The sequence below is a fragment of the Oncorhynchus masou genome, chromosome 12 (assembly GCF_036934945.1).
Source record: "Oncorhynchus masou masou isolate Uvic2021 chromosome 12, UVic_Omas_1.1, whole genome shotgun sequence".
Lineage (NCBI taxonomy): Eukaryota > Metazoa > Chordata > Actinopteri > Salmoniformes > Salmonidae > Oncorhynchus > Oncorhynchus masou.
The window spans coordinates 79,688,475-79,710,530 of record NC_088223.1 but is presented as its reverse complement, the minus strand read 5'-3'; the positions used below and the strand labels follow the sequence as shown (position 1 = coordinate 79,710,530).

The 22,056-nt window shown below is 44.0% G+C and overlaps 1 protein-coding gene across 2 annotated transcripts in view; it reads left to right on the top strand.

Moving 5' to 3' along the window:
• Positions 1-22,056, top strand: part of tmem132e (transmembrane protein 132E) — a 332,847-nt gene that overhangs the window by 263,313 nt on the left and 47,478 nt on the right. The gene's annotated exons all lie outside the window — the stretch shown is intronic.

Below are 22,056 nucleotides of genomic sequence, written 5' to 3'. Positions count from 1 at the left end.
CAAAGAATGATGTTTCTACCTCCATGCTTCATGGTTGGGATGGTGTTCTTGGGGTTGTACTCTTCCTTCTTCTTCCTCCAAACACGGCGAGTGGAGTTTAGACCAAAAAGCTTCATTTTTGTCTCATCAGACCACATAACCTTCTCCCATTCCTCCTCTGGATCATCCAGATGGTCATTGGCAAACTTCAGACGGGCCTGGACATTCGCTGGCTTGAGCAGGGGGACCTTGCGTGCGCTGCAGGATTTTAATCCATGACGGCGTAGTGTGTTACTAATGGTTTTCTATGAGGCTGTGGTCCCAGCTCTCTTCAGGAATTGACCAGGTCCTGCCGTGTAGTTCTGGGCTGATCCCTCACCTTCCTCATGATCATTGATGCCCCACGAGGAGAGATTTTGCATGGAGCCCCAGACCGAGGATGATTGACCGTCATCTTGAACTTCTTCTATTTTCTAATAATTGGGCCAACAATTGTTGCCTTCTCACCAAGCTGCTTGCCTATTGTCCTGTAGCCCATCCCAGCCTTGTGAAGGTCTACAATTTTATCCCTGAGGTCCTTACACCCTCTCTGGTCTTGGCCATTGTGAAGAGGTTGGAGTCTGTTTGATTGAGTGTGTGGACAGGTGTCTGTTGTACAGGTAACGAGTTCAAACAGGTGCAGTTAATACAGGTAATGAGTGGAGAACAGGAGGGCTTCTTAAAGAAAAAGTAACAGGTCTGTGAGAGCCGGAATTCTTACTGGTTGGTAGGTGATCAAATACTTATGTCACGCAATAAAATGCAAATGAATTACTTAAAAATCATACAATGTGATTTTCTGGATTTTTGTTTTAGATTCCGTCACTCACAGTTGAAGTTAACCTATGATAAAAATTACAGACCTCTACATGCTTTGTAAGTAGGAAAACCTGCAAAATCGGCAGTGTGTCAAATACTTGTTCTCCCCACTGTATATGTTTGTTTGTTGTTCCATGGTCAGATTACATTTGTGTATGGTGACTTCTGGATAATGTGTTGTGTAGTGAAAATCAAGTTTCTTCATTTGACATTTAAAATGGAAACTTAAATGAATGAGATTCTATGACACTAACGTATTAGATCTGTTCTATTGGAGCTGCAGCAGCAAGTTCCCCCTGGTTATCCCAGGCCCTTCAGGGGTTTAGACACGGCAAAGATGAGTGCTGCATTTTACACTACAGCTTACCTCTATTTACCTGTCCTCCCTTTAATTTAGTCACAAAACTGCAGAAATTGATCTGGCTTTTTTTGACAACTCACATTTTACAGGCAAAGGCTCCCAAGGAAGGTGTCTTCCTGTAATAATGTACACAATGCTGCCCCGGGGAGTGATTTGGATAGCTGAGATGCTTTTAAAAGGGAGTCATGGAGAAGTTGTTTTTCCCACCACTATCTTTGATTGTAATGATGTATCAATTCTGGAGGGGTCTCTTTGACATGGGCAAGAACTAAGTTATTTGATGTCTTTGAGGGGAGGCAGTACAAAAAAATTATAAACATGTCTATTATTCCTCTCTTCGACAATTAGGGCCAGTTTCCTTGGACCCAGAATAAGCCTAGTCCTGGACTAAACACATATGCTCAATGGAAAATCTCCCCCAAAAATTGGGGGGGGGGCTGAACTAGACTTAATAAGGGTCTGGGAAACTGGCCCCTTAATGTCAGCGATGTTGAATAGTTTGGCCAATATAACCCACCCCAGTGTCCCCATGTCTTGCCAATGTCTTTTCTCTTGGGAATTCACTGTTCAAGCCTCACAGAAAGTCATGTAAACACTAGCATCAGATCATATGGGCAGGGGGAGTGCGTTTTGCGTGTTGGTGCTGTTGGTGCTAATGCTGGCCAGAGAACTACACTCAGGCTACTGCTGTGCTGTGACATGCTGTTCCGTGCAAAGTAGAAAAACAGGCTGTTTCCACACCATTATGAGCCATGATGGGAAAATAATACATTAATAAATGATCTAACATCCGGAAATGGACGGGCATCATAGAAATGGGGTCCTCTGAAGGGAAAGAAACACGGACAAGGGTATTGCGGGCAGGTACGTATTTATAACAGATGGCTGAGGGGAGGGTTTTCAGGAAAGTTAATGATTATACATTTATGAGTTGTATTTTTCACCTTGTTGCGGGGGCATAATCTGCAGCATATGCCCAGTTGCTAAAATCTGTCACATGTTTTTGGATCGGTTTAAATTCCGACTCCCTTATGGTGTTGTGGCTTTTGCTAGAATGCTTTTTTTCTATCACTGGGTGAGCAGTCCACTTCCTTGGGTGGTGAAACTGCAGACATTGAATGAACAGTCGTGTTCATAAAGTGTCTAGTGTCATATGATAGAATACAATGGCACTGATACACAGTATCATCACGCTTGTGGACTGCCTGTAAGTGCACTCAAAAGGGATACTTGGTAGAGCGTCCCACCCTAATGTCTTCCAATGTGTGATTTTCTCCAGAGAGAAAAATGACCACTTGTATCAGCTCAATTCACAGAGGAGAAAATCGCTTTACCTTGGTGGATTCTTGGAAGGACTTGTGTCATAGAAGTGTGTTTTACACAGAAATTTGGACCCCTGCTATAGGAAAAGCAGTTTGAACCCCAGCGGTTTTGAACAGAAAACTTTAAATGAGACAAAGCAGGGGCAAGGGGGGTGCAAGGTAATTGGAGCACATTACCGTAATTACCTTGACACCAACACACAGTCCTGCAATCTCGGTCAATGCTATCCCGGTCTCCTCCCACCGCTGCGGTTCACACTTCCCAGGGGGCCTTGCCTGGGGCTTAGAGATAAGGGGAGGCTCATTTACATGCGCCAGCGTAAGTAAGTGTCTCTCCAGAACTGGGCGTTCGAGGCGGTCTGCTGGCGCGTCCATCATGTGGCTCGTGGACTCCATCGACCAGGTAGAAGCACGCACTCTATAAAGACTTGCTTACACACATAGACAGACTCCAAGCATAAAGAGACTACACACACTTGCAGAGGCACATGCATGCTGATGTCCGCTGGAACACCAGTCGATTCAGAGGAAAAGACTCGGCAGAGTATTTCGGACTGATTCCAAGGGAAGTCTTTCGTGCATGTGTGCAAAAGTCAATTGCTGACTGGACTGATTAGATCTAATTCTCAATAGATTCCAATGGCATGCTTCTTGGTCTACTTTATTCTGTATGTAGTCCAACATTATTAGACTGGTCAAGTCAAATTGTTTGATATCCACTAAGTCAGTAATTTCTTATACTCAGAGATATGAGAGTTCCACTCTGCAGGATTCGCTCCAGACTGCAATACTGATACATGATTAACCTGGCTTTCCCATGTTGATATCTATCTGCATATAAAGGATGATACATACAACTTGAAGATATGACAGTTGCCGTGGATACAGCTATGTAGCTGCTGTGAACTTCAATCATTTATATTATTCACTCTGGTTGAGCGTTAGCTGAGCAGTTGCCGTCTTAGATGGCTGCCGGCAAGATGGATGCTGCCTTTAAACAGATTTTGTCACCAAAATGACACCATAAATAGACAATATGAATCCAAATTCGCATTGGAGACTGCAACTCACTCTCTCGTTCTCTACAACCACCCATTACATTTCCATAATTTGCCATCCATCCCCTGGAGTCAGGACATGTTGCCCTCTTCTCTCCTTCTTCGTTTTAGCATAATCAAATTCATCATCAGGAGATTGCCCTGCTATTGGCTGACGCAAAACGGTGCTTAACCTCGCCACACATACTGTATCACACCACATTCTATGTAGCGGTGAAGTTGGCCAAATGTGCCCAATTTCAAATACTCAAGGCGTAATGTAAATTTGGTGTAGTGATTAGCTGGTTGTGACCCCTTGCATGTCGATTTCCTAAGTGTTGACGGGGTTTGAACTGTTTTGATTTCTCAATTACCCTCTATTGAGTGGTGACAAGATTAGCTGGCAAACCTAGCAAGGTGAATACTTATTTGTATCATAAAAATGTGAGCACTGATTATATAAAAGCCACAAGATTATTGAAACTATTAGGGAAAATAAAGATTTGCCTGTCATGCCTTTGATGAGTGAAACTACAAACACATTTCCGTATTGCAGTTGCATACAGTTGAGTATTCAGCACAACTCAAATGCCTCTATCTATTTTTCGGCATCTCAAACTTAGTTTGCCTTTCCATCCTCCTGAACGATATCACTGTTGATATTTTCCTCCACCTACACTCGGATGCGGCTGCACTCCAACCCATGGCAGGCATGTGTTCTGGAATGTGAATGTGATGTAATGTATTGTATTGATGTTCATTTCCTCTTTTGATCCCATAAATTAACTATATACAGTACCAGTCAAAAGTTTGGATACACCTACTCATTCAAGGCTTTTTCTTTAGTTTTACTATTTTCTACATTGTAGAGTAATAGTGAAGACATAAACTATGAAATAACACATATGGAATCATGTAGTAACCAAATAATTGTCCAACTCATCCCAAACCATCACAATTGGGTTGGGTGATTGTGGAGGTCAGGTCATCTGATGCAGCACGCCATCATTCTCCTTCTTGGTCAAATAGCCCTTACACGGCCTAGAGGTGTGTTGGGTTGTTGTCCTGTTGAAAAATAAATTATAGTCCCACTCAGCACAACCAGATGGGATGGCGTATTGCTGCAGAATGCTGTGGTAGCCATGCTGGTTAAGTGGGCCTTGAATTTGAAATAAATCACTGACAGTGTCACCAGCAAAGCACCCCCACACCATCATGCCTCCATGCTTCACGGTGGGAACAGCACATGCAGAGATCATCCATTCACCTACTCTGCATCTCACAAAGACACAGCAGTTGGAACCAGAAATCTCAAATTTTGACATATTAGTCCAAAAGACAGATTTCCACCAGTCTAATGTCCATTGCTCGTGTTTCTTGACCCAAGCAAGTCTCTTCTTCTTATTGGCGTCCTTTAGTAATGGTTTATTTGCAGCAATTCACCATGAAGGCCTGATTCATGCACTCACCTCTGAACAGTTGATGTTGAGATGTGTCTGGTACTTGAACTCTCTGAAGCATTTATTTGAGCTGCAATTTCTGAGGCTGGTAACTCTAATGAACTTATCCACTGCAGCAGAGGTAACTCTGGGTCTTTCTTTCCTGTGGCGGTCCTCATGAAAGCCAGTTTCATCATAGCGCTTAATGGTTTTTGCTAGTGATGCACCGATATGACATTTTTGGCCGATATCGATATCCGATATTTTCCTTTCCCCCCAAAAAAACGATACTATAACCAATATTTCACATTTTAGCGGCCTTTTTAAGCATTCTAGTACATTTACATAGCTAACACTGTCACGACTCCCGCCGAAGTTGGCTACTCTCCTTGTTCGGGCAGTGCTCGGTGGTTGACGTAACCGGTCTTCTAGCCATCGCCGCTCCACCTTTCATTTTCCATTTGTTTTGTCTTGTTTTTCGCACACCTGTTTTACATCCCCTCATCACTCTACGTGTATATTATCCTCTGTTCTCCCCATGTCTGTGTGTGTAATTGTTCGTTACGTGTAATGTGTGACGCTTCATGCTGGTTTTTCGCCGGGTCTTGTTTGAACCCATGGTATTGTATGCTATACATTATTTGTGGGACGAGTGCGCTATTCGCTTTTGCCTTTGGCGGGAGTGTCGTTACGCAGTTGCGTCCGACGGTTTTCCTTCTGCCAAATAAAGTGTGCCTGTTCACTCATCACTGCTCTCCTGCACCTGACTTCAGTTCACCAGTTGCACACAGTGTTGACAAACACACGCACGGACGCAGCGGTCTAAGGCACTGAATCTCAGTGCAAGAAGCGTCACTACAGTCCCTGGTTCGAATCCAGGCTGTATCACATCCGGCCGTTGGGACTCCCATAGGGTGGCACACAATTGGCCAAGCGCCGTCCGGGTTTGGCCTGGGTAGGCCTTCTTTGTAAATAAAAATTTGTTCTTATCTGACTTGCCTAGTTAAATAAAGGTTTGTGTGTATGCCGAGGGGGAAAAAGGTGTGTATGCCGAGGAACTTAAAACATTCTACCCTCTCCACTACTGTCCCGTCGATGTGGATAGGGATGGTGCTCCGTCTGCTGGTGGCTGCTTATAACGTTTGCTTTGGGCAACAGGGTTAAGTAGCTGGCAAGCTATTTATTTTCATGAACTGAAGTATACAACAACAAGTGGCGACCTAGCCAATACTTACTCACAAGGATTCCTAAATCAAATCAAATCAAATTTTATTTCACATGCACATGATTAGCAGATGTTAATGCGAGTGTAGCGAAATGCTTGTGCTTCTAGTTCCGACAATGCAGTAATAACCAACGAGCAATCTAACCTAACAATTTCACAACAGCTACCTTATACACACAAGTGTAAAGGGATGAAGAATATATACATAAAGATATATGAATGAGTGATGGTACAGAACAGCATAGGCAAGATACAGTAGATGGCATATACAGCATATACATATGAGATGAGTAATGTTGGGTATGTAAACATTATATTAAGTGGCATTGTTTAAAGTGGCTAGTGATACATGTATTACATAAAGATGGCAAGATGCAGTAGGTGGTGTAGAGTACAGTATATACATATGAGATGCGTAATGTAGGGTATGTAAACATTAAGTGGCTAGTGATACATTTTTTGACATGTATGGCAGCTGTTTAACAGTCTGATGGCCTTGAGATAGAAGCTGTTTTTCATTCTCTTGGTCCCTGCTTTGATGCACCTGTACTGACCTCATCTTCTGGATGATAGCGGGGTGAACAGGCAGTGGCTCGGGTGGTTGTTGTGCTTGATGATCTTTATGGCCTTCCTGTGACATCGGGTGGTGTAGGTGTCCTGTAGGGCAGGTAGTTTGCCCCCGGCGATGTGTTGTGCAGACCTCACGACTCTCTTACGGTTGTGGGCAGAGCAGTTGCCGTACCAGGCGGTGATACAGCCCTACAGGATGCTCTAGATTGTGCATCTGTAAACGTTTGTGAGTGCTTTTGGTGACAAGCCGAATTTCTCCTGAGGTTGAAGAGGCATTGCTGCGCCTTCTTCACCACGCTGTCTGTGTGGGTGGACCAATTCCGTTTGTCCATGATGTGTACGCCAAGGAACTTAAAACTTACTACTCTCTCCACTACTGTCCCGTTGATGTGGATAAGGATGGTGCTCCCTCTGCTGTTTCTTGAAGTCCACGATCATCTCCTTTGTTTTGTTGACGTTGAGTGTGAGGTTATTTTCCTGACACCACACTCCGAGGGCCCTCACCTCCTCCCTGTAGGCCGTCTCGTCTTTGCTGGTAATCAAGCCTACCACTGTTGTGTCGTCCGCAAACTTGATGATTGAGTTGGAGGCGGTCATGGCCACGCAGTCATGGGTGAACAGGGAGTACAGGAGAGGGCTCAGAACGTAGCCTTGTGGGGCCCCAGTATTGAGGATCAGCGGGGTGGAGATGTTGTTACCTACCCTCACCACCTGGGGGCGGCCCGTCAGGAAGTCCAGTACCCAGTTGCACAGGGCGGGGTCGTGACCCAGGGTCTCGAGCTTGATGACGAGTTTGGAGGTTACTATGGCGTTAAATGCTGAGCTGTAGTCGATGAACAGCATTCTCACATAGGTATTCATCTTGTCCAGATGTGTTAGGTCAGTGTGCAGTGTGGTTGCGATTGCGTCGTCTGTGGACCTATTGGGGCGGTAAGCAAATTGAAGTGGGTCTAGGGTGTCAGGTAGGGTGGAGGTGATATGATCCTTGACTAGTCTCTCAAAGCACTTCATGATGACGGAAGTGAGTGCTACGGGGGCGGTAGTCATTTAGCTCAGTTACATTAGCTTTCTTGGGAACAGGAACAATGGTGGCCCTCTTGAAGCATGTGGGAACAGCAGACTAGGATAAGGATTGAGTGAATATGTCCGTTACCAGCTGGTCTGCGCATGCTCTGAGGACACGGCTGGGGATGCCATCTGGGCCTGCAGCCTTGCGAGGGTTAACACGTTTAAATGTTTTACTCACGTTGGCTGCAGTGAAGGAGAGTCCGCAGGTTTTGGTAGCGGGCTGTGTCAGTGGCACTGTATTGTCCTCAAAGCGAGTAAAGAAGTTGTTTAGTCTGTCTGGGAGCAAGACATCCTGGTCCGCGACGGGGCTGGTTTTCTTTTTGTAATCCGTGATTGACTGGAGACCCTGCCACATACCTCTTGTGTCTGAGCCGTTGAATTGCGACTCTACTTTGTCTTTATACTGACGCTTAGCTTGTTTGATTGCCTTGCGGAGGGAATAGCTACAGTATTTGTATTCGGTCATGTTTCTGGTCACCTTGCCCTGGTTAAAATCAGTGGTTCACGCTTTCAGTTTTGCGCGAATGCTGCCATCAACCCACGGTTTCTGGTTGGGGAATGTTTTAATAGTTGCTGTGGGTACGACATCGCCGATGCACTTGCTAACGAACTCGCTCACCGAATCAGCGTATTCGTCAATGTTGTTGTTTGATGCAATGCGGAAAATATCCCAATCCACGTGATCAGAGCAATCTTGAAGCGTGGAATCAGATTGGACCAGCATTGAACAGACCTGAGAGCGGGAGCTTCCTGTTTTAGTTTCCATCTATAGGCTGGAAGCAACAAAATGGAGTCGTGGTCAGCTTTTCTGAAAGGAGGGCGGGGGAGGGCCTTATATGCGTCGGGGAAGTTAGAATAACAATGATCCAGGCCTGGTAGAACAATCAATATGCTGATAGAATTTAGGGAGTCTTGTTTTCAGATTATCCTTGTTAAAATCCCCAGCAACAATGAATGCAGCCTCAGGATATGTGGTTTCTAGTTTACATAGAGTCAAACAAAGTTCAGGGTCATCTATGTGTCTGCTTGGGGGAAAATATATGCGGCTGTGATTATAATCGAAGATAATTCTCTTGGTAGATAATGCGGTCGACATTGGATTGTAAGGTCAGGTGAACAGAAGGACTTGAGTTCCTGTATGTTTTTATGATCACACCATGTCTGGTTAATCATAGGGCATACCCCCCCCACACCTCTTCTTACCAGAAAGATGTATGTTTCTGTCGGCGTGAAGCATGAAGAAACCAGCTGGCTGTACCGACTCCGATAGCGTGTCTTGAGTGAGCCATGTATCGAATGAGCCATGTCTCGAGTGAGCCATGTTTTCATTGCTACGAGTAATGAAAATGACTGCAGTTTCTACTGTTTTCAGGCTGATTGTATTGGTGCTAGCTAGGTACCAAGCTAAAGATAGCTACCCCAGAACTTGCGGATAAACAAATGATGCTTTATTACCAACGCAGTATTGTAAACACGTTGTTCGTGGCCGGTGTTTGCTTGTTTGCAGACGTTTTTGTACAGCTTTGACAGTGCTACTGTATCTTTTTTGACACGCAAAGACCCAAACAGCGTTCCATATGTATGTCGTGAAGCTAATAGCAGTGATGCTATTACTGTGTAAATACTGTGAAAAATAGCACACTTGGTACTGTGTACCGGTGCTCAACCAGTCGGCGAAAGCTAACATCACCCATGACAGAGAACGGCTGATTGTCAAGGGCAATGAATTCCATTATCTTGGCTTTAATGGATTTCGCCTTTGAATTGTCTCACTGAAATTGTGTTACTCTTTCAAATGACTGCTCGACTTGTTGACTGCTCGATCCACACAGCAAACATTGTGGCTAGTGTAGAAATGCTGTGTTGCACGTATATTTTACTTGGTGTCATTATGTCATGTACCTACACTACCGTTCAAAAGTTTGGGATCATTTAGAAAAGTCCTTGTTTTTTAAAGAAAAGCACATTTTTGTCCATTAAAATAACATCAAATTGGTCAGACATACAGTGTTGACATTGTTAATGTTGTAAATTACTATTGTAGCTTGAAGAGGCAGATTTCTTTATGGAACATCCACATAGGCGTACAGAGGCCAATTTTCAGCAACCATCACTCCTGTGTTCCAATGGCACATTGTGTAAGTTAATCCAAGTTTATAATTTTAAAAGGCTAATTGATGACTAGAAAACCCTTTTGTAATTATGTTAGCACAGCTGAAAACTGTTGTTCTGATTGTACCTGTGGATGTATTCCAAGGCCTACCTTCAAACTCAGTGCCTCTTTGCTTGACATCATGGGAAAATCAAAAGAAATCAGCCAAGACCTCAGAAACAAAATTGTAGACGTCCACAAGTCTGGTTCATTCTTGGGAGCAATTTCCAAACACCTGAAGGTACCACGTTCATCTGTACAAACAATTGTACGCAAGTGTAAACACCATGGGACCATGCAGCTGTCACACCGCTCAGGAAGAAGACATGTTCGATCTCCTAGAACAACAGCAAAGGACCTTGTGAAGATGCTGGAGGAAACAGGTACAAAAGTATCTATAACCACAGTAAAACGAGTCCTATATCGACATAACCTGAAAGGCAGCTCAGAAGGAAGAATCCACTGCTCCAAAACTGCCATTAAAAGCCAGACTACGGTTTGCAACTGCACATGGGGACAAAGATCATACTTTTTGGAGAAATGTCCTCTGGTCTGATGAAACAAAATAGCACTGTTTGGCCATAAAGACCATTGTTATGTTTGGAGGAAAAAGGGGATGCTTGCAAGCCGAAGAACACCATCCCAACCGTGAAGCATGGGGATGGCAGCATCATGTTTTTGTTTTTGTTTTCAGCAGGAGAGATTGGTGGATTTGACAAAATAGATGGCATCATGAGGTTGGAAAATGATGGAAGTTAAAGCTCAGTCGCAAATGGGTCTTCCAAATTGACAATGACCCCAAGCATACTTCCAAATTTGTGGTAAAATGGCTTAAGGACAACAAAGTCAAGGTATTGGAGTGGCCATCACAAAGCCCTGACCTCAACCTCTAGAAAATGTGTGGGCAAAACTGAAAAAGCTTGTGCGAGCAAGGAGGCCTACAAACCTGACTCAGTTATACCAGCTCTGTCAGGAGGAATGGGCCAAAATTCACCCAAGTTATTGTGGGAAGCTTGGAGAAGGCTACCCGAAACATTTGACCCAAGTTAAACAATTTAAAGGCAATGCTAACAATTACTAATTGAGTGTATGTAAACTTCTGACCCACTGGGAATGTAATTAAACAAATAAAAGCTGAAATAAATCATTCTCTCTGCTATTATTCTGACATTTCACATTCTTAAAATAAAGTGGTGATCCTAACTGACCTAAGACAGGGACCTTTTACTACGATTAAATGACAGGAATTGTGTAAAATTGAGTTTAAATGTATTTGGCTCAGGTGTATGTAAACTTCCGACTTCAACTGTATATATATAGATATACACAGTGGGTCAAAAAAGTATTTAGTCAGCCACCAATTGTGCAAGTTCTCCCACTTAAAAAGATGAGAGAGAGGCCTGTATAGGTACACTTTCAACTATGACAGACAAAATGAGAAAACATTTTTTTATGAATTTATTTGCAAATTATGGTGGAAAATAAGTATTATTATGTTGAAGTCGGAAGTTTACATACACCTGAGCCAAATACATTTAAATTCAGTTTAGGTATATATATATATTTATTTATAGCCTATTTAACATGGAATAAAGATCATTTTAAAACAAAAAGGAAGCTACAAAACAAGAGATGATGCAAAACAACTGTCTAACTCATGAAAGTGAGAGCAAAAGAATGTTATTTTTAAAGCTATTGTAAATAAAACTAAACCCCCAAAAAATGTTAAGTCCCGCATGCCAGCTCTGACCATCAAGTGTGAAACATGTTTCTTAACCCACAGTGGATGTTCTCTTGGCCTCCCTTGGCTTGAGGTCATGACGTGAAGCTGATTTAAATGAGAATACATTTGAGAACCGGAGTCTCTTATTATTGATGCCTGCCAGCTAACTGGGGCAGATTTGTTATGGCTATTTCCTATGCCCTCCTATCCTCTCTAATGGCTAGTTAGTGCCGTAGCCTCTCATCTCTGTGAGGGAGCCATGACCCCTTACCGTTTTATTGAAGTTATTAAACCCCAATAGACAAACAGGAGACACAGGGCAAAAACACCCCTTAAATAGCTGATTGGACTCTCTCCCTCACGCTTCACCTCTGCCTTCTCTCCTAGAATAAAAATGTGGCTGTGTGGGGTGAGAAAAATCTAGTTTCTCACTCTGAAGTTGTAGGTTTTTTGGCATTGTTGTCTGTCCAGAGAAGAGCGGAATGGACATCTCTGAACAGAGATGGTATGCTTACACATCAACTAGAATGTCAAAGGATAGCCAGATTTAATCTCTTCACCATACTTTCCTAATAAAAACCGCCAACACAACCCTAGTGCTTTTGTGTTTCTCTCTCTGCCTCGTTCTCTATGCATAACAATTGATGCTAAATCGATCCCTAATCTCAGCACCTGTTCCTCCTTGTTCTCAGACCAGAAAATTGAGCCAACACAGAAAACAACGTGCGGGGTGGACTTAGCTGCTGCTTCCTCTGTTGCGCCACACTGAGCGTGCCCACTAAGCCCCTGGTTGGACTGTGTTGTGGGGGTAGGGTAGCCCTGTGTACGGCAGCCAGCCGATCGGAAAAGACAGCCATGCTCCAGCAGAAGTACCCAGATCTCAAGGTTGGCATGTTGTTATTGTGCTGAGGAGTCCCTCAGGGTGTGGTATTATGTGGTGTTGAGGAACAGGACAAGGAGGCCAGGCGCTCTGGGAGTTGGGGGTGGTATGTGGAGGAATGGAAGGGAGGAGTATAAATGTGGTGGATTCCCAATGGAGTGCCACGCAGTCTTTTCACTGGTGGCTAATGCTGAGGCTAGCTGCTGCTACTGTCCTACTGTACTGGCCTTTAAAGCCAATATACTGAGATAGAAGTATGTCACATGGCCATATTAGTTGAAGTAATGACATTAATCATGTAATGTTGTATAAACAAGCTGTATCATTTTGAATTAAATACATTTTATCAGCCACCATACTGTATTGATATACTCTCACCATGTATATGATGCCAGGCGTGTTGGTATACACGTCGGTGCCAGGCGCACTGGATCCCGTATCTCCACAACAGCCGCCCACCTGGGCTTTTCACACCCAACAGTGTCTAGGGTTTACTGAGAATGGTTCGACATTCCTGTGGGAGAAAACAGCTGGTTGATGAGAGAGATCGAAGGAGAATGGCAAGAATCGTTCTAACAGGCGGCCCTCTAATAGACAAATAATGGCGCAGTACAACAGTAGTGTGCAGAATGACATCTTGGAAAGCACAACATGTTGACCCTTGTCACGGATGGCCAATTGCAGCGGACGACCACACCGTGTTCCCCTCCTATCAACTAAAAACAAGAAGAAGCGGCTCCAATGGGTACTCGATCACCAACACCGGACAATTGAGGAATGGAAAACATTGTCTGGTCCAACGAATCCTGGTTCCTGTTGCGTCAGGATTTCGCGTAAACAGCTTGATTCCATGGAGTCCACCTTGTAGAATCCTTTCCCCGATGAATTCGGGTTGTTCTGGAGGCAATAGGGGGTTCGACCCAGTACTAGTGTGTACCTACTCACCTGTCCGGTGAGTGTATATTAGAGGCATTTTTATGTGATATTTCGTAAGTAAGTGAAACTCGACCATACAAAACAGCATTCGTTTTTTCACCCTTTTAGGTGAATAAAGTTGAATCTTGTATTTAGAGGGATCCAGTTTGGCATCCAAAGTCATTACACAAACATGAATCAATGCTTTTAAATTCTCACACTTGAAATTGAAAGTAATCCTATGACACAAGATTCAGTACACAGCTCAGCTGAGGACCCGTGAACCTGGAAAATATTAATTAAGTATGCCAATTGAATTATGGTGAGCCGGATGAAGCTCCCGAGTGGCGCAGCGGCCTAAGGTGCTGCATCTCAGTGCTTGAGGCGTCAGACACTCTGGTTCGAATCCAGGCTGTATCACAACCGGACGTGATTGGGAGTCCCATAGGGCAGCGCACAATTGGCCCAGCGTCGACTGGATTAGGGTTTGGCCGGTGTAGGCCATCATTGTAAATAAGAATTTGTTCTTAACTGACTTGCCAGGTTAAAAACTAAAAACTAAAAATAAATTATGGCTTCAGTTGCCTGGGGCATTGTGTTCCATTATCAGTTGATAATGTCAATGCCTGGGGCATTGTGTCCCATTACCTCCATAAACACTACATGGCAACACTACAAAGTATGTGGACACCCTTTCAAATTAGTGAATTAAGCTATTTCAGCCACACCTGTTGCTGATAGGTGTATAAAATCGAGCACACAGCCATGCAATCTTCATAGACAAACATTGGCAATAGAATGACCCGTACTGAAGAGCTCAGTTTTTGCCCTGCTAGAGCTTCCCCGGTCAACTACTAGTGCTGTCATTGTGAAGTGGAAACAGCTGTTTTTCATGGTTTGGGCTAGGCTCCTTAGTTCCATTGAAGGGAAATCTTAACACTACAACAAACAATGACATTATAGACGATTCTGTGCTTCAAATTTGGTGGCAACTGTTTGGGGAAGGCCCTTTCCTGTTTCAGCATGACAATGCCCCCATGCACAAAGCGAGGTCCATAAAGAAATGATTTGTCGAAATTGGTGTGGAAGAACGTCTCTGGCTTGCAGAGAGCCCTGACCTCAATCCCATAATACACCTTTGGGATGAATTGGAACACCGCCTGCGATCCAGGTCTAATTGACCAAAATGAGGCGTTCGATAAGCAGGGGTCCACAACCTTTTGGACATGTAGTGTATTTACCTGACAAATAATTCCCCATCAATAATAGGCCAGGTGAGTTTTGAAGTGTGGGAAAATGCTAAACGTTCTAGGCCTCACTGGCGCAGTCAGAGCAGGCTCTGGGTTAGGTTTTGTCCTTAGTTGTTCTGCCCTGTCTCATGTAGGAGGGAGGAGAACGAGGAGAGTGAGATCGAGAGAGCTTTACGCTGTTTTTATAAAAGCCCGGACGCACAAAGGAATGCTTTGTTCCATTTGAGCAAACTTGCTGTAAAAACTGCACGTCCCTGAGCGTGTGAAAAGTAAATATTGCCTCATCAGCCACGATGCCTCATAATCTGGTCTGAGCCCTTGATGGAACATGGATTGCAAATTGTCACGGCGACAAGTTACGGCACTCTTCCAGCTCAGCGGTCTAGATTGTTATTGTCTCCCCCATCAAAGGCGTGGCCCGTGCACAAACATACATAATCAAAAGAGTCAAAGCACGGCATAAAGCGCAGTTTTGCGCTTGCTTGATGTTTTACAGTTTGATGGCCAGTTATCATTATCATGGTCAGTTACAACTACGATAAACCATGCTGGCTCTGCATTCCGCTTCATTTGGCTTTGCCGCTCCCACTTTTAAAACCATCCTCCCATCGTTTTCAAAAATTAAGTTGGTTTCATGCATTGGACGGGAGGTGGGTAGTCTAGATCCAATATTGGCTTTGAAACCCAGAACCTAGCTCGTCTTGATTGTAGTTAGGAGACCTCATTTGAGACAGTCGGATTGTGTTGATTTTGATTGCAAAAATGACTGTCGTGGCCAACCACTGTCCAAATTCATTGTGTGCGTGTAATCACTAGCCAGGGGGACTAACAAACCATTATGCAGGCAGCTGTATCCCCCTACGCTTTAGTTCTCCTCCTCCAACTCCGCATAGGGCTCCCTCCTAATCAGCGTTTAACTCAAGGCACAGTCATTTGGATCATTTGGCAAGCAAGGTCATTAGAGTGGTGGGGGTGAGGAGACAGAAAAGGGAAAGCGAATGAATGGGAAAAAGTGAGGGAGGAAGGGTAAGGAGGGGAGTGGATGTGGATGTGGAGGGAGCTGAAGCAGAGTGATTTAACAGCAGCCTGGGAAAATAAATGAAGTCAAGGTTGCCGTGAGGACAGGTTGGAGTTTATTAAAAAAAGGCACGTTTCCACCTGGTGGGGAGGTGGAGGTCGTGGGGAGTAGTGGTAGCATGCCTCTCCATGTGACACAGTCCAGATAGGGTATCTAACAAACTACTGATTGTCCTTTTGAATCCAGCTCCAAATGGTTGCATATCTTATCATGTGAAGACCACCAGGCCCCCACCTAGTATGCCTATCATGGCCCCGCTTCAGTATCCCCCGTCTTCCTGGTGAGGTGAGGGCCACCTGTTGGCCACTTCATGGTATTGCGCTTCCTCAACAGCCATAGGGTAGAACTAGGATTCTGAAAGGCTGGGTTGCAGGGTGATAAAGGAGGTTAGCGCCAGTGAGAGTGCATCAGTAGCTGTCTTCTCCATTTACTGTCTATAAGGAAGATGGCTATCCATTCCGCTGGCGGGTTATGAAAATACCATTATCTTTATAGGCGCTGGTCAATACAGGCCATTAACACTACATGATGGTGTATCAGGGCACCCGGTGTAGCAGGTTAGTGAGTTGAATTACCCATTCCTACAGAGCCCCTGATTAGACTGACAAGACGCCAGCAATGTCTAGTGAAAGTTTAATTGAACAGCTGCGTGTTGGAAGTGATTTATTTAAGAGGATAGGTGCAGAACGAGGGAAAGGGGAAAAAAGAGGGGGTGAAGGAGGTAGGGAGTCATGCAGGGAAATAGGGAGGGGAGGTATGGTTGACAGAGAACAATGTGAACATAATGAGAGTTAGAGGAATGGATGAAAAGAGGGTTCCATTGGAGAACAGAACTGGTCCACTCACAGCAGCAACGACAGCATGTGGCATCACTCTTAAGAAGCTCTGGGTTCGGGTTGAGAATCGTTCAATCAATTGGTGGGAGTTGTTTTTCTCCTTTCATTTTTCTACACTTTAAGAATGTGTGGGGCCTTCCCAAAACAACTGACCCAAATCGAGATATTACACCTTTTTTCCTCTTGTTTCCTCACTCCGTCAGTCCATCCCAGGTCTCCTGTATTTTATGACATTCAATGACCATTGGATAGAATCTGATCTTTCGTTGATCTTTAGAAGTGCTGGACATGACATTTATCTCTCCATCAAATTAATATATGGCGTCAGTATTTCTGTTCTGTCGGCGACAGGGGCCGAGAGACGAGGCTGCGCTTCAAGACGGATGGATAAGCTCTCTGAGCCGCATAACAATAATATAACCCCCCCCTTAAAGAATTTTACATCTTCAAGTGTATCAGTATTCCTCACAGTCATCCAGTATCCAATCACATTGTGACAACCTGCTTTTGTCCTGGCAGCATTTATTTATTCACAAACGCCTAGCTTTTCTCTCTCTCTCTCTCTCTCTCTCTCTCTCTCTCTCTCTCTCTCTCTCTCTCTCTCTCTCTCTCTCTCTCTCTCTCTCTCTCTCTCAAGTGTTCTGTATCACTTTTTTTCTCCTTTTCTTAGTGGGATACCTGGTTTGTCAGTGTCTGTTATCATCCAATGCCTAGTAGCCTTTATCTGACTATTGATAGATGTACCTGCTGGTAAACAGCACCGCAAACCATAGGAATTCTCAACTTTTCTTAGTTCTCATTTGGAATGGGCAATTTTTAACACAAAATAAAATATCATTATATATGCATAGTGATGTGAACTCTGAAAATATCAGCAACTTGGTTTCAGAAAGGCCCTGATTTTCTTGTTCTCCATGTCTGTTGGCATCGCTGAGTTCTACTCGCCTTATCAAATAAATTGGAGAGTGTCTTTTTTCCCGATTGCCTCCACAGAAAGGTTATGGCTCACCCGAGGGTCTTCTACTCATGGCTCCGGCTGATGGAAAAACTACTTAGAATAATTGTGTTCCAGGAGGACGGATTCCCAGCCACCGCCATCGCTCTGCAGTGTGTTTGTGCATCAGTGTGCGCCTGTGGTTTGTGTGTGTGCGTGTGTGTGCGTGATCACGTGTGTGTGCACCTGTGTGTGTGTGTGTGTGTGTGTGTGTGTGTGTGTGTGTGTGTGTGTGTGTGTGTGTGTGTGTGTGTGTGTGTGTGTGTGTGTGTGTGTGTGTGTGTGTGTGTGTGTGTGCAGATAGCTGCGTCTACATCAGTGGCATCAGGGCACAGAAAAGGGAGTCTCCACTCCACACGTCAGCCCACCACCCCACTTAAAGATAAGACAGGAACCCTCCTCCCTCTCAGGCCTGCAGCCTCTGTTGTGAATCCTGCAATTGTGTTTTGTTTTAAGTAGTCAGTTTTCAACTTTTTCTTTGGGTCTGTTTGGTCTGTGTGAAGCTATTTAAACCTTGACCCTTTTATCTCCTCAAATAATCAGGATACCTTCAGAGATGTTTTCCATTCTGAGATCAATGGATTAGGAACACAAACGCTGCTGTCACCAGGGGCTCTACGATGACCTTTATTACAAGGACCACGTGTTTAGGAGAACAATTCAAGGAAATGGAAGATCACAAAAAAATATATTTGAGATATTCAAGCTATAATATTTTATTTTTATAGTCTCACTGGTGCTACTAAATAAAAATTCCAGGTGGCACAGCAAAATAATTAGGTGATTATGCAAGTAAAATGGTCGCACTGTAGTGCCCTGGTTACCCTTTTCTGCGCCTGTTAAAACAGCATTTTCCTATTTTTCGGCTCGCTGCTTAGGAGAATACAAATTAAGCACAAGAAAATGTAGCCCAATCTGATCAACAGTTCTAAGTTTCTGCTCTGCATTTTCCAAAGCTGCTCCTAAATGGATGATATGGGATGGAGCACTGAGCTCCTGAGTGGCGCAGCGGTCTACGGCGCTGTATCTCTGAGCTAGAAGTGTCACTACAGACCCTGGTGTGATTCCAGGCTGCATCACAACCGGCCGTGATTGGAAATCCCAAAGGGCGGCGCACAATTGGCCCAGCGTCATCCGGATTTGGCTGGTATAGGCCGTCATTGTAAATAAGAATTGGTTCATAACTGACTTGCTTAGTTATATAAAGGTTAAATCTATTTTTTTTTAAATCCCCCACTCAAAAGAAGTATAATACAGCTATTCTCTGTGCCTCTGTGCCTTCTCTTTTCTCCTTAGATGATTTGTCAGATTAGTGTAAATCCCGACTGTCGGGTCATCCCTCGCTGTTCACGTCCCATATCGTCTTTTGTTTTAGCGAGAGATTACTGAAGATGCTCATCATTCCCGACCCGTGGTGGCTGGCCCTTCATCTGTGCCTGGGCTGGCCACTCAGTTTACCGTCAGACGAGCATCAGCAGTGTGACGAATGCATCAGATCTTTTTGTGGTGCCGGGCGTCTCGTTCCAAAGCGAACATCTGTCCTGATTGTTTCCCGCTGCCAATTATGGCAGAATGTCCACATGGCTAGAGATGGAGGCTGACGAGGTTTACATGTCCTCGTATTGACGTCCCTCTCATATTTCCACAATAATGAGCAGCTGGCATGTGCTTCTCCAGCAAGGTGATGCAAAACGAAGCTATTTCTCTCTCTCTTTGTTGCCGAACAGTGATTCTCAAGGTCTGGCATACACAATATCTGAGATTACAATACTGCAATTCAATAAATAACTACTTAGGAATGACTTGTGGACCCTCAATGATCCCCTGTTGACTGGTGCCGTATTTAATACTCTTGTGTGCTATTTTCTACAGCAGTCGCTTGCAGCACACCTTGTAAGCATAATCCATTGTTGTCGTGACATTTTTGAAATAATAGCTTTGTCAGTGCAATTGAAGGCTTATGGAGTGGCATCGGAATAAATCGGGTTTTTTTTGCCTCACATTACATCAAGCTGCTACTTCAAGGATGCAAAGTGCTGGAAACAAACAATAATGTTTCTCAAGCTTGTATAAACATATCATACATGTCAAGCTGTTATATCACACACAGCCAAGTGCATGATTGAATCACATGTCACATAAAACGGGCACTGCGTCAAGCACAGGGCCAAGGACAAGCATACATTGATAGATAAATAATATACTGTCATGGAATGGGAATTTGTTGTGACTGCAGAACTCCAAGTGGAGAAGTTGTCTGGAAAGTGCCCCCTCAAACTAATGGAGCTTCAATGGAAAAAGGCTTCGCTGGCCAAATGTAGCTGTCGGAGATGCCCTGTTTTTGCAGCAATTCAAAAGGGAGTGCCTTTGAGACATTCTAGTGCTGACATTTTAGTTCCTTTTTATTTACTTTTTTGCCTGCATTTGTGCACAGAAGTCCGTCGAGGTTACGAACGCCAAGGCTTGATATCCATTAGAGTTTAGGCCGCCCAACAGTGGCACTGCACTTCATCTGTGAGCTGTTGTCACCGCTACCATGGTCAAATGTTTGTTTTTTGGCACTCCCCACCACAACATACTACCGCTAGCCACTTCCAAATAATTGAATTGCAATCTGTGAGTGGTTGGCATTCTCTAAGCAAAGGGTTTGTTGTGAATGCTTGGTCATTTCACACAGGCATTGCTTTAACAGTTAAGCAGAGCTAGGGGAGTTGTGTCTGGGAGAGCCTGGAAAAGGAAGCAGAGTGAGGAAAGAGGCTAATGTGGTTGGATAGATGCTAGACTTAAAGCACAAACAACTGTTTCTATTCATATTTTAGTTTCCAGTTAAAGCCAAGCTCTTTTCTGTAATTTGACTGGTGTATGTGTGAAGAATAAACATAATAGCCATGTTACACTACTAGGATTAATACTGACTATTATTCATTGATTCAAATAAGTTGAAACCACAACAACCGTGTCTTGGTGTTGACTCCTTAACAACATTGACCAGCATTGGCCCACTGTGTTCTGTCTTATTTACCAGGAGTTGGTTTGTTCATCATAGCTTGGTACTGAAGGTGACACGTTGAGCTGGACTAGAACTTTAGAGCCGTCTTCTTTCATCTGAACCAAACCAATCCAACTCTGTTTGTGGTTATACTGTTTGGAAAGGGCACGCTCCAGGTGTACATAATTATTCCAAACAGATTTATTTCCCAGGGAAAGATTCTTGCGATAACTGCAACCAGATTCCTATCTTGCCTTGCACTTTCAGAGATTTAACATTTGAAAAATAGGAATGTGCCACATCATCAATAAAGGTGTTTTTTTACACGGCGGGCAGCTGCATATAGCATGAGATATAGAGTAAACCAAAGCCTTGTTGTAAAACAGGGCGCTGCAGCCTCCTCTATTGGTCATGGCCCGATCCTCAAAGTGGTGCTGCCGCTGCTTTATCAGGTGAGTGCAGAGAGAGCGGTTTAAAAGCAAAGGAAGGGAGCGTTTGAAAATCGGTTGGGGGTTAATCCGGCAGAAAGATTCACCCCATCAATGAATTTGTCGTCACCCTTTTAAAGTTGTTTGGCCAGCCTTTGAATATGGTTACCAGAGCCTGAAGAAATAAGGTCAGAATTCCAAGGTCTAGGTCACAGAATACTGCTGACTCTCAACCTCCCCAATTGCGCAATGGGTGGGAGTTTGCTGTTTTGACAGTCCTTAACTACACATCATCATATTATGTTAATTAGTAACTGTCAGACTGTTGCAAACCACATGTTTTGGTTCCCATCTGTATCTGCCAACGCAATACAACAATAATTTCCTTGTGCAAGATATGAGTAAATTCTGTATCAGATGTGAACATTGCAAGGTTTTGATTTTTTGATCCTTCGCTCGATCATTCTAATTTCCCCAGCCTGCCCCACTAAAGAACATCTCCCTGCCAGCCAGGTTTCCTTCTTTCTCCTTCCTTCCAGCTCTTCATCTGCATGGCTCTGTGCTGGCTGCTGAACCTCAAAGCTGTACTTAGAGTGATAAACAAGATAAATATCGGAGTGCTCAAGATCATTGTTGAGATTGCTGTTCATGATCCAGAGGCAAGGAGCTCCTGTCACTCAATACAGTTGCCTTCCGTTGCGTAGAGCCATCACTGGGATATTGTGTTTGAAGGTGTTAACCACAGTCTTTGACAATCTGAGCAATATCCTGAAGACTAGATGGATGAAAGGCTATGCACCAATCCACATTAGCTATTTGTGCAAAACTAAATTATTCCCCACAGGTTACAAGAAACAATGAATTAAACCACATCGAGGGTTGAAGAGAAGTAATTTCTTAATCGCTCTTTCAGAGCATAAATGTGTGCACTGAAAATGTCCAGTGACATTTT